This window comes from Cherax quadricarinatus, chromosome 62 (assembly GCF_038502225.1).
Source record: "Cherax quadricarinatus isolate ZL_2023a chromosome 62, ASM3850222v1, whole genome shotgun sequence".
Lineage (NCBI taxonomy): Eukaryota > Metazoa > Arthropoda > Malacostraca > Decapoda > Parastacidae > Cherax > Cherax quadricarinatus.
The window spans coordinates 21755616-21770852 of NC_091353.1; the positions used below are offsets into that span (position 1 = coordinate 21755616).

At 38.1% G+C, this 15237-nt stretch overlaps 1 protein-coding gene across 1 annotated transcript in view; it reads right to left on the reverse strand.

Annotated features, from left to right (window-relative positions):
- Positions 1-14334, reverse strand: part of LOC128703730 (protein D2) — a 140753-nt gene extending 126419 nt beyond the window's left edge. Inside the window, exon 1 of the mRNA XM_070098497.1 lies at positions 14213-14334. The gene's annotated coding sequence lies outside the window, so the exon portion shown is untranslated. The remainder of the gene's footprint in view (positions 1-14212) is intronic.
- Positions 14335-15237: the final 903 nt, after the last annotated feature.

The window sequence follows — 15237 nt, forward strand, 5'->3', positions numbered from 1 at the left end:
TAGCAAGCCGCTAACCAGACTGAGAGTCGAAGATCAAAATGAATTTTTTATGAGAGAGCCACAAAATTTGATTAACACAAGCCTATCCGATGTTATCCTGACATGTACATGGTATATAAGTACATGGACAAGGTATACAGGTACACGCACAGGATATACAAGTACATGTACAAGGTATACAAGTACATGTACAAGGTATACAAGTACATGTACAAGATATACAAGTATATGTACAAGGTATACAAGTACATGCACAAGGTATACAAGTACATGTACAAGGTATACAAGTACATGTAAAAGGTATATAAGTACATGTACAAGATATAAAAGTACATGTACAAGGTACACAAGTACATGTACAAGGTATACAAGTACATGTACAAGGTATACAAGTACATGGACAAGGTATACAAGTACACGTACAAGGTATACAAGTACATGTACAAGGTATACAAGTGCATATGTGATGTATAAGTACATGTACAAGGTATACAATACATGTACAAGGTATACAATTACATGTACAATTTGTATATATACATATAAGTACATGTACAAGGTATACAAGTACATGTACAAGATATACAAGTACATGTACAAGGTATACAAGTACATGTACAAGGTATACAAGTACATGTACAAGATATACAAGTACATGTACAAGGTATACAAGTACATGCACAAGATACATGTACATGTACAAGGTATATAAGTACATGTACAAGGTATGCAAGTACATGTACAAGGTATACAAGTACATGTACAAGGTATACAAGTACATGTACAAGATATACAAGTACATGTACAAGATATACAAGTACATGTACAAGGTATACAAGTACATGTACAAGATATACAAGTACATGTACAAGATATACAAGTACATGTACATGTACAGGCTCTGGTGGCCCTGTGGTTAACGCTCTCGCTTCACACGGTGAGGGCCTGGGTTCGATTCCCAGCCAGAGTAGAAACATTGGACGTGTTTCTTTCCACCTGTTGTCTATGTTCCCCATCAGTAAAATGGGTACCTGGGTGTTAGTCGACTGGTGTGGGTCGCATCCTGGGACACTGACCTAAGGAGGCCTGGTCACAGACCGGGCCGCGGGGGCGTTGACCCCCGGAACTCTCTCCAGGTAAACTCCAGGTAAACATGTACAAGGTATACAAGTGCATGTACAAGGTATACAAGTACATGTTCAAGGTATACAAGTGCATGTACAAGGTATACAAGCACATGTACAAAGTATACAAGTGCATGTACGAGGTATACAAGTACATGTAGAAGATATACAAGTACATGTACAAGGTATACAAGTACATGTACAAGGTATACAAGTACATGTGCAAGGTATACAAGTACATGTACAAGGTATACAAGTATATGTACAAATTATATAAGTACATGTACAAGGTACACAAGTACATGTACAAGATATACAAGTACATGTACAAGGTATACACGTACACGTACAAGATATACAAGTACATGTACAATATATACAAGTACATGTACAAGGTATACAAGTACATGTACAAGGTATACATGTACATGTACAAGGTATACAAGTGTATATACAAGATATATAAGTACATGTACAAGGTATACAAGTGCATGTACAAAGCATTCTAGTACATGTACAAGGTATACAAGTACATGTACAAGATATACAAGTACATATACAAGGTGTACATGTACAAGATATACAAGTACATGTACAAGGTATTCAAGTGCATGTACAAGGTACAAGTACATGTACAAGGTATACAAGTACATGTACAAGATATACAAGTACATGTACAAGGTATACAAGTACATGTGCAAGGTATACAAGTACATGTACAAGGTATACAAGTACATGTACAAATTATAAAAGTACATGCACAAGGTACACAAGTACATGTACAAGGTATACAAGTACATGTACAAGGTATACAAGTACACGTACAAGATATACAAGTACATGTACAATGTATACAAGTACATGTACAAGGTATACAAGTACATGTACAAGGTATAGAAGCACATGTACAAGGTATACAAGTGCATATACTATGTATAAGTACATGTACAAGGTATACAAGTACATGTACAAGGTATACAATTATATGTACAAGGTATATAAGTACATGTACAAGGTATACAAGTACATGTACAAGATATACAAGTACATGTACAAGGTATACAAGTACATGTACAAGGTATACAATTACATATGCAAGGTATATAAGTACATGTACAAGGTATACAGGTACATGTACAATACTCAAGAAATCGTAAGTACACGTACAAGATATACAAGTACATGTACAATGTATACAAGTACATGTACAAGGTATACAAGTATATGTACAAGATATACAAGTACATGTACAAGGTATACAAGTGCATATACAAGGTATATAAGTACATGTACAAGGTATACAAGTACATGTACAAGGTATACAATTACATATACAAGGTATATAAGTACATGTACAAGGTATACAGGTACATGTACAAGACTCAAGAAATCGTAATGACACGATTGCAAATAAACCATACCCCCGGCCGGGACTGAACCCGCGGTCATAGAGTCTCAAAACTCCAGCCCGTCGCGTTAGCCACTAGACCAGCTAGCCACAATAAGATTCATCCAACTAGGTATATTTCTACACCATAAGAAAGTTAGCACAGGCACCTCTGTGACCACAAATGCAAGTTTTTACAGACGAATCTCCAGCTAGCGTGGCCGTGACGGGGGTATGGTTTATTTGCAATCGTGTCATTACGATTTCTTGAGTCATGTTGACGGCAGTGAAGGGACTTGAGCTAGAGTTCGTCACGGCCACGCTAGCTGGAGATTCGTCTGTAAAAACTTGCATTTGTGGTCACAGTGGTGCCTATGCTAACCTTCCTATGGTGTAGAAATATACCTAGTTAGATGAATCTTATTGTGGCTAGCTGGTCTAGTGGCTAACGCGACGGGCTGGAGTTTTGAGACTCTCTGACCGCGGGTTCAATCCCGGCCGGGGGTATGGTTTACATGTACAAGGTATACAAGTACATGTACAAGGTATACAAGTACATGTACAAGATATACAAGTACATGTACAAGGTATACAATTGTGTACATGGACAAGGTATACAAGTACATGTACAAGGTATACAAGTACATGTACAAGGTATACAAGTACATGTACAAGGTATACAAGTACATGTACAAGGTATATAAGTACATGTACAAGGTATACAAGTACATGTACAAGGTATACAAGTACATGTACAAGTTATACAAGTACATGTACAAGGTATGCAAGTACATGTACAAGGTATACAAGTACATGTACAAGGTATACAAGTACATGTACAAGATATACAAGTACATGTACATGTACAGGCTCTGGTGGCCTGGTGGTTAACGCTCTTGCTTCACACGGTGAGGGCCTGGGTTCGATTCCCAGCCAGAGTAGAAACATTGGACGTGTTTCTTTCCACCTGTTGTCTATGTTCCCCATCAGTAAAATGGGTACCTGGGTGTTAGTCGACTGGTGTGGGTCGCATCCTGGGACACTGACCTAAGGAGGCCTGGTCACAGACAGGGCCGCGGGGGCGTTGACCCCCGGAACTCTCTCCATGTAAACTCCAGGTAAACATGTACAAGGTATACAAGTACATGTACAAGGTATACAAGTACATGTTCAAGGTATACAAGTGCATGTACAAGGTATACAAGCACATGTACAAAGTATACAAGTGCATGTACGAGGTATACAAGTACATGTACAAGGTATACAAGTACATGTACAAGATATACAAGTACATGTACAAGGTATACAAGTACATGTACAAGGTATACAAGTACATGTTCAAGGTATACAAGTACATGTTCAAGGTATACAAGTATATGTACAAATTATATAAGTACATGTACAAGGTACACAAGTACATGTACAAGGTATACAAGTACATGTACAAGATATACAAGTACATGTACAAGGCGTACACGTACAAGATATACAAGTACATGTACAATATATACAAGTACGTATACAAGTACATGTACAAGGTATACAAGTGTATATACAAGGTATATAAGTACATGTACAAGGTATACAAGTACATGTACAAGGTATACAAGTGCATATACAGGGTATATAAGTACAAGATATACAAGTACATGTACAAGGCGTACACGTACAAGATATACAAGTACATGTACAATATATACAAGTACGTATACATGTACAAGGTATACAAGTACATGTACAAGGTATACAATTACATATACAAGGTATATAAGTACATGTACAAGGTACAAGATATACAAGTACATGTACAATATATACAAGTACGTATACAAGTACATGTACAAGGTATACAAGTGTATATACAAGGTATATAAGTACATGTACAAGGTATACAAGTACATGTACAAGGTATACAAGTGCATATACAGGGTATATAAGTACAAGATATACAAGTACATGTACAAGGCGTACACGTACAAGATATACAAGTACATGTACAATATATACAAGTACGTATACATGTACAAGGTATACAAGTACATGTACAAGGTATACAATTACATATACAAGGTATATAAGTACATGTACAAGGTATACAGGTACATGTACAAGACTCAAGAAATCGTAATGACACGATTGCAAATAAACCATACCCCCGGCCGGGATTGAACCCGCGGTCATAGAGTCTCAAAACTCCAGCCCGTCGCGTTAGCCACTAGACCAGCTAGCCACAATAAGATTCATCCAACTAGGTATATTTCTACACCATAGGAAAGTTAGCACAGGCACCTCTGTGACCACAAATGCAAGTTTTTACAGACGAATCTCCAGCTAGCGTGGCCGTGACGGGGGTATGGTTTATTTGCAATCGTGTCATTACGATTTCTTGAGTCATGTTGACGGCAGTGAAGGGACTTGAGCTAGAGTTCGTCACGGCCACGCTAGCTGGAGATTCGTCTGTAAAAACTTGCATTTGTGGTCACAGTGGTGCCTATGCTAACCTTCCTATGGTGTAGAAATATACCTAGTTAGATGAATCTTATTGTGGCTAGCTGGTCTAGTGGCTAACGCGACGGGCTGGAGTTTTGAGACTCTCTGACCGCGGGTTCAATCCCGGCCGGGGGTATGGTTTACATGTACAAGGTATACAAGTACATGTACAAGGTATACAAGTACATGTACAAGATATACAAGTACATGTACAAGGTATACAATTGTGTACATGGACAAGGTATACAAGTACATGTACAAGGTATACAAGTACATGTACAAGGTATACAAGTACATGTACAAGGTATACAAGTACATGTACAAGGTATGCAAGTACATGTACAAGGTATACAAGTACATGTACAAGGTATACAAGTACATGTACAAGATATACAAGTACATGTACATGTATAGGCTCTGGTGGCCTAGTGGTTAACGCTCTTGCTTCACACGGTGAGGGCCTGGGTTCGATTCCCAGCCAGAGTAGAAACATTGGACGTGCTTCTTTCCACCTGTTGTCTATGTTCCCCATCAGTAAAATGGGTACCTGGGTGTTAGTCGACTGGTGTGGGTCGCATCCTGGGACACTGACCTAAGGAGGCCTGGTCACAGACAGGGCCGCGGGGGAGTTGACCCCCGGAACTCTCTCCATGTAAACTCCAGGTAAACATGTACAAGGTATACAAGTACATGTACAAGGTATACAAGTACATGTTCAAGGTATACAAGTGCATGTACAAGGTATACAAGCACATGTACAAAGTATACAAGTGCATGTACGAGGTATACAAGTACATGTACAAGGTATACAAGTACATGTACAAGATATACAAGTACATGTACAAGGTATACAAGTACATGTACAAGGTATACAAGTACATGTTCAAGGTATACAAGTATATGTACAAATTATATAAGTACATGTACAAGGTACACAAGTACATGTACAAGGTATACAAGTACATGTACAAGATATACAAGTACATGTACAAGGCGTACACGTACAAGATATACAAGTACATGTACAATATATACAAGTACGTATACAAGTACATGTACAAGGTATACAAGTGTATATACAAGGTATATAAGTACATGTACAAGGTATACAAGTGCATGTACAAAGTATTCTAGTACAAGGTATATATGTACAAGATATACAAGTACATGTACAAGGTATACAAGTACATGTACAAGGTATACAAGCACATGTACAAGATATACAAGTACATGTACAAGGTATACAAGTACATGTACAAGGTATACAAGTACATGTACAAGGTATACAAGGACATGTTCAAGGTATACAAGTACATGTACAAGGTATACAAGTACATGTACAAAATATACAAGTGCATGTACAAGGTATACAAGTACATGTACAAGGTATACAAGTACATGTACAAGATATACAAGTACATGTACAAGGTATACAAGTACATGTACAAGGTATACAAGTACATGTGCAAGGTATACAAGTACATGTACAAGGTATACAAGTACATGTACAAATTATACAAGTACATGCACAAGGTACACAAGTACATGTACAAGGTATACAAGTACATGTACAAGATATACAAGTACATGTACAAGGTATACAAGTACACGTACAAGATATACAAGTACATGTACAATGTATACAAGTACATGTACAAGGTATACAAGTACATGTACAAGGTATACAAGCACATGTACAAGGTATACAAGTGCATATACGATGTATAAGTACATGTACAAGGTATACAAGTACATGTACAAGGTATACAATTAGATGTACAAGGTATATAAGTACATGTACAAGGTATACAAGTACATGTACAAGATATACAAGTACATGTACAAGGTATACAAGTACATGTACAAGGTACACAAGTACATGTACAAGGTATACAAGTACATGTACAAGATATACAAGTACATGTACAAGGTATACAAGTACACGTACAAGATATACAAGTACATGTACAATGTATACAAGTACATGTACAAGGTATACAAGTACATGTACAAGGTATACAAGTACATGTACAAGGTATACAAGTACATGTACAAGGTATACAAGTACATGTACAAGGTATACAAGTACATGTACAAGATATACAAGTACATGTACAAGGTATACAATTGTGTACATGCACAAGGTATACAAGTACATGTACAAGGTATACAAGTACATGTACAAGGTATACAAGTATATGTACAAGGTAAAAAAGTACATGTACAAGGTATACAAGTACATGTACAAGGTATAGAAGTACATGTACAAGATATACAAGTACATGTTCAATGTATACAAGTACATGTACAAGGTATACAAGTACATGTACAAGGTATACAAGTACATGTACAAGGTATACAAGTACATATACAAGGTATATAAGTACATGTACAAGGTATACAAGTACATGTGCAAGGTATACAAGTACATATACAAGGTATATAAATACATGTACAAGGTATACAAGTACATGTTCAAGATATACAAGTACATGTACAAGGTATACAAGTACATGTACAAGGTATACAAGTACATGTACAAGGTATACAAGTACATGTACAAGATATTCAAGTACATGTACAAGGTATACAAGTACATTCACAAGGTATACAAGTACATGTACAAGGTATACAAATACATGTGCAAGGTATATAAGTACATGTACAAGGTAAAAAAGTACATGTACAAGGTATACAAGTACATGTACAAGGTATACAAGTACATGTACAAGATATACAGGTACATGTACAAGGTATGCAAGTACATGTACAGGGTATACAAGTACATGTACAAGATGTACAGGTACATGTACAAGGTATACAAGTACATGTACAAGGTATACAAGTACATGTACAAGGTAAAAATGTACATGTACAAGGTACACAAGTACATGTACAAGGTATACAAGTACATGTACAAGGTATACAAGTACATGTGCAAGGTATACAAGTACATGTACAAGGTATATAAAAACATGTACAAGGTATACAAGCACACGTACAAAATATACAAGTACATGTATAAGGTATACAAGTACATGTACAAGATATACAAGTACATGTACAAGGTATACAAGTACATGTACAAGGTATACAGACCACAGTTGACATCAGTGACATACTACTATATAGAAAGTCACTTGTTATGCTGAGCATTTCCCGCATATTAGGTCAGTTTTGTCCCAGGATGCGACCCACACCAGTCCACTAACACCCATGTGCCCATTTTACTGATTGGTGAACGTGGGTGGGGGGTGTTAGGGGGACGGGAGGATACCCATCAGCACAGTTCATGGGTTGTATTTTAGTTGTATTACTGCAGAAAAAAATACGACTACTAGGTGGTAACAACGTTGTGAGAGGAAGTTCAAGTTACTACATGCAAAGTAACATGTTAACAAGGAGCAATGTTAATATGTACTAAAATACATATGTTGTTTACCTGGAGTTTACGTGTAGAGGGTTCCGAGGGTGAACATCCTCGCTGCTCGGTCTGAGGCTTCCATTATGTCGAGGCCAGGACAAGGAAGCCAAGGGCAAAGTTGAAGCCTCAAGAACACATATGTAACACTTGGGTATCTTTACTGATAAGACTGATGGACTAATTATATTGACTCCAGGCTGAGGGACTGACTACCTCAAACCCCCTTCTGATCTTCAGCCATTCTTTGTATTGGACTAACGAAGTCACTGTGTGGCGACACCCAAGTGTTACACAGATGTCTAATTTAGCTACATAAACCATACCCCAGGCCGGGATTGAACCCGCGGTCATAGAGTCTCAAAACTCCAGCCCGTCGCGTTAGCCACTAGACCAGCTAGCCACAATAAGATTCATCCAACTAGGTATATTTCTACACCATAGGAAAGTTAGCACAGGCACCTCTGTGACCACAAATACAAGTTTTTACAGACGAATCTCCAGCTAGCGTGGCCGTGACGAACTCTAGCTCAAGTCCCTTCACTGCCGTCAACATGACTCAAGAAATCGTAATGACACGATTGCAAATAAACCATACCCCCGGCCGGGATTGAACCCGCGGTCATAGAGTCATAGCTGGTCTAGTGGCTAACGCGACGGGCTGGAGTTTTGAGACTCTATGACCGCGGGTTCAATCCCGGCCGGGGGTATGGTTTATTTGCAATCGTGTCATTACGATTTCTTGAGTCAGTTTAGCTACATACTTCTTCTTCTTCTTCTTCTTCTTCATCTTCTTCTTCTTCTTCTTCTTCTACTTCTTCTTCTTCTTCTTCTTCTTCTTCTTCTTCTTCTTCTTCCTCTTCTTCTTCTTCTTCTTCTTCTTCTTCTTCTTCTTATTATTATTATTATTATTATTATTATTATTATTATTATTATTATTATTATTATTATTACGACAGGTTATCATCCAAAAAGACTGGCATCCCTAAACTCCTTCATAAAACTTCTGGAACCGCCGCTGTTATGATACAATATATGTGTAATAATGTTGGTAGAATTACCGACAATAAGTAAAAGGACACAAATTGCACTTGTGTCCTTTTACTTTACATGACACAGTATATGTTTTTTATATCTACTGTTGTTCCTCAGACGATACAGTGGCCTCGTCTGTACTGTGATGTTCTGTTGTCTGTACTGTTGTTCCTCAGACGATACAGTGGCCTCGTCTGTACTGTGATGTTCTGTTGTCTGTACTGTTGTTCCTCAGACGATACAGTGGCCTCGTCTGTACTGTGATGTTCTGTTGTCTGTACTGTTGTTCCTCAGACGATACAGTGGCCTCGTCTGTACTGTGATGTTCTGTTGTCTGTACTGTTGTTCCTCAGACGATACAGTGGCCTCGTCTGTACTGTGATGTTCTGTTGTCTGTACTGTTGTTCCTCAGACGATACAGTGGCCTCGTCTGTACTGTGATGTTCTGTTGTCTGTACTGTTGTTCCTCAGACGATACAGTGGCCTCGTCTGTACTGTGATGTTCTGTTGTCTGTACTGTTGTTCCTCAGACGATACAGTGGCCTCGTCTGTACTGTGATGTTCTGTTGTCTGTACTGTTGTTCCTCAGACGATACAGTGGCCTCGTCTGTACTGTGATGTTCTGTTGTCTGTACTGTTGTTCCTCAGACGATACAGTGGCCTCGTCTGTACTGTGATGTTCTGTTGTCTGTTAATAACAGTCTATTCGGTCTCAGTAACCTCACACTGCATGTAATGTTAATTAAAATTATCACTAATGACCAATAATTCCTCGTACTCGGCATTATTTATACACTAAGTATATGAGGTAACTATGTTGGAATTATTAACTCAGTAACCCACAAATAACCCAGAAAAATCAAGATAGTAACCCAGAATAATCCAGATAGTAACCCAGAATAATCCAGATAGTAACCCAGAATTATCCAGATAGTAACCCAGAATTATCCAGATAGTAACCCAGAATAATCCAGTCAGTAACCCACAATAACCCAGAATAATCCAGATAGTAACCCAGAATAATCCAGAGAGTAACCCAGAATTATCCAGATAGTAATCCAGAATAATCCAGGCAGTAACCCACAATAACCCAGAATAATCCAGATAGTATCCCAGAATAATTCAGATAGTAACCCAGAATTATCCAGATAGTAACCCAGAATAATCCAGTCAGTAACCCACAGTAACCCAGAATAATCCAGATAGTAACCCAGAATAATCCAGATAGTAACCCAGAATAATTCAGATAGTAACACAATAATCCAGATAGTAACCCATAATAATTCAGATAGTAACACAATAATCCAGTTAGTAACCCAGAATAATCCAGATAGTAACCCAGAATAATTCAGATAGTAACACAATAATCCAGATAGTAACCCAGAATAATTTAGATAGTAACACAATAATCCAGATAGTAACCCAGAATAATTCAGATAGTAACACAATATTCCAGATAGTAACCCAGAATTATCCAGATAGTAACCCAGAATAATCCAGTCAGTAACCCACAGTAACCCAGAATAATCCAGATAGTAACCCAGAATAATCCAGATAGTAACACAATAATCCAGATAGTAACCCAGAATTATCCAGATAGTAACCCAGAATAATCCAGTCAGTAACCCACAGTAACCCAGAATAATCCAGATAGTAACCCAGAATAATCCAGATAGTAACCCAGAATAATTCAGATATTAACCCAGAATAATTCAGATAGTAACACAATAATCCAGATAGTAACCCAGAATAATCCAGATAGTAACCCAGAATAATCCAGATAGTAACCCAGAATAATCCAGATAGTAACCCAGAATAATCCAGATAGTAACCCAGAATAATCCAGATAGTAACCCAGAATAATTCAATAAAGTTGGTAGAATTACCGACAATATGTAAAGTAAAAGGACACAAGTGCAACTAATGTGACATTTATTGTAGCAACGTTTCGCTCTCCAGGAGCTTTATCAAGCCATTACCTAATGGCTTGATAAAGCTCCTGGAGAGCGAAACGTTGCTACAATAAATGTCACATTAGTTGCACTTGTGTCCTTTTACTTTACAGAATAATTCAGATAGTAACACAATAATCCAGATAGTAACCCAGAATAATCCAGATAGTAACCCAGAATAATCCAGATAGTAACCCAGAATAATTCAGATAGTAACACAATAATCCAGATAGTAACTCAGAATAATCCAGATAGTAACCCAGAATAATCCAGAAAATAACCCGCAATAACCCAGAATAATGCTGATGTGACCCACAATGGACTAACTGGAGGGTATCAAGTATATAGTGTAATAAAGTTGGTAGAATTACCGACAATATGTAAAGTAAAAGGACACAAGTGCAACTAATGTGACATTTATTGTAGCAACGTTTCGCTCTCCAGGAGCTTTATCAAGCCATTACAAACAATACATGGACACAGAGGGTATATAAAGGCTCAGAGTGAGGTGAATACTAGTGAGGTATCATTTCGATGTTCACTAGTGGTAGTAGTAGTAGTAGTAGTGGTGGTAGTGACAAAAGCAATTAAATCGTACATGAGTAAAAGGATAAAAAAGCTATTACTTGGGTAACATAAAAATAGGTTGGACAAATATAAACTGGAATGAGGCAGGTTGTTTCAGTGTTCACTCTCTGTGCTTTGTGTAGTATAACAGGAGAGACTATGTGATGGCAGGGTTTACTGTTTTCAGGAGGATTCTTGCTAAGACTTCGGAGATGGTGAAGCTGCCGTTGTTTTGTTTAATTGTATTCGAAACAGCGATCAGTGCTGATTCAAGGCACTTGCGTGTGCGGAAATTAGTTTCTTTTATCACTAATTGGGCGTCTCTGAATTTGGTTGCACTAAACGTCTCAAAAGTACTTTCACAAGCTAACACCAGAGTCGCCATCGCTTCTACCACTTCAATAAAGGATCTAACCAGGACAAAACCCAAGCACCACGAACCAGTCAATGCAGGAGTTTACACTATACCCTGTGGAGGCTGTGACAAGATCTACATAGGTGAAACAGCAAGAAACCTCGACACCCGCCTCAATGAACACATATACGCATGTAGGAACGACAACTTAAACAACGCCTGTGTACAACACCGAAATTCCACCAATCATCTTATGAAATTCAGAGACGCCCAATTAGTGATAAAAGAAACTAATTTCCGCACACGCAAGTGCCTTGAATCAGCACTGATCGCTGTTTCGAATACAATTAAACAAAACAACGGCAGCTTCACCATCTCCGAAGTCTTAGCAAGAATCCTCCTGAAAACAGTAAACCCTGCCATCACATAGTCTCTCCTGTTATACTACACAAAGCACAGAGAGTGAACACTGAAACAACCTGCCTCATTCCAGTTTATATTTGTCCAACCTATTTTTATGTTACCCAAGTAATAGCTTTTATATCCTTTTACTCATGTACGAATTAATTGCTTTTGTCACTACCACCACTACTACTACTACTACTACTACCACTAGTGAACATCGAAATGATACCTCACTAGTATTCACCTCACTCTGAGCCTTTATATACCCTCTGTGTCCATGTATTGTTTGTAATGGCTTGATAAAGCTCCTGGAGAGCGAAACGTTGCTACAATAAATGTCACATTAGTTGCACTTGTGTCCTTTTACTTTACAAGTATATAGTGGCAGGTAATGGGAACATTGTTAAGAAGATATCTGGTTCTCACACTCTCAGGTCTTTAATACAGGAAGATAACGTCGGGAATATATACTCACAGAGAGGTTTATGACCTGGACGCAGTGGTGGTATGAATTATACACATAGTGAAGTGTATGACCTGGACGCAGTGGTGGTATACAATATACACAGTGTGAAGTGTATGACCTGGACGCAGTGGTGGTATACAATATACACAGTGTGAAGTGTATGACCTGGACGCAGTGGTGGTATACAATATACACAGTGTGAAGTGTATGACCTGGACGCAGTGGTGGTATACAATATACACAGTGTGAAGTGTATGACCTGGACGCAGTGGTGGTATACAATATACACAGTGTGAAGTGTATGACCTGGACGCAGTGGTGGTATACAATATACACAGTGTGAAGTGTATGACCTGGACGCAGTAGTGTATACAATAACACGTTGATCAATAAGATATGGGCACGGCTTCGGAGGAGCAGGAGGAGATTCATAACCTTTAATATATTGTACCAATGTATTCATGTTTGTGTTTTCTGTCAATGTATTCTGTATATTAATAAAGTTAACATGTAATATAAAATATAGGGGGTGGTAGGAGACCAAAATATTCAACCAACTTTGGGGAGAACCTTGAGTTTTCCCTGAGGAACGTTTATTGTCTTCCCTGAGGATGAAGGTTCCCAGTAAAGTTCTAGAGGTAGTACCTCCCTAATATATATATATATATATATATATATATATATATATATATATATATATATATATATATATATATATATATATATATATATATATATATATATATATATATATATATATATTATATATATATATATATATATAGATATATATATATATATATATATATATATATGTATGTATGTATGTATGTATGTATGTATGTATGTATGTATGTATGTATGTATATAACAACACTTTTGACTAACGGTGAATAGGTTATATGCAACTTTAATGGCCCTGGTTCAGTAGATAGACTTAAGACCCTATTAACCAACCGTAGAAGGTATATATGTAGGAAATATAGTACGAAGGAATTCAGAATAATTACCAGATGTTAAGGATGGAAGGTGATTGAGAAGTATGTGTTCCTCTCCACACGAACTGTGTTCCTCTCCACACGAACTGTGTGTGCCTCTCCACACGAACTGTGCGCTTCTTTATACTCAGGAGGAGCGGCATCGACTGTGACGACTCACAGCGCAGACCTGACGACCTTCACTCCCTCCCCAGGTTGTGCTCATTGTCAGTCAATGAAAAAGACCATTTAAAGAGCTGGAAGGAGCCAGATTATAACTTTCACTGAACCTGAACTGAAATAACAAAAAAAAAAAAATACCTGGAAATATCGCTGAGTGCAGTTTCTAATTCTGAAAAAAAGGTAATTTTAAAAATTTGCAGATACGTTGTTAGACATGACTAGACGAAGCTCACCTGTCTACATCACGACACAGTCAAGTGACTTGACTTCTACTCATCTTAAACCTGATCTGGATGCTTATTATATCTGACCTGACCTCTCGTCGCTCATATACGATTTCCACTTAAACTTGCGGGTTTTCTTAATTAATCATCATGACAGACATACTGTGTCTCTCATTCACTTTGTGGCACACGAGTGAATAAAGTGCCAGGTATGACACTGTCTCTAGCACGTGCCAGGTATGACACTGTCTCTAGCACGTGCCAGGTATGACACTGTCTCTAGCACGTGCCAGGTATGACACTGTCTCTAGCACGTGTCCTCAGTATGTGCACTCGTGGCATTTCCTTCAGAATGCAATGCCTGGAGTATACCTGGAGAGAGTTCCGGGGGTGAACGCCCCCGCGGTCCGGTCTGTGACCAGGCCTCATGGTGGACCAGGGCCTGATCAACCAGGCTGTTACTGCTGGCCGCACGCAGTCCAACGTACTAATCACAGCCCATTAGCAATAGCCAAATCCTGTGGTTATTTTCCTGTAACCAGGAGAGAACTACCTTCTGTATGCAACAGAAACTTGCACGTAACTCAAGTGGGAATGTGTAATGATTTTTTTACGTTACGTAAATATATGTTGGCGGCTAGAGTTAACAGC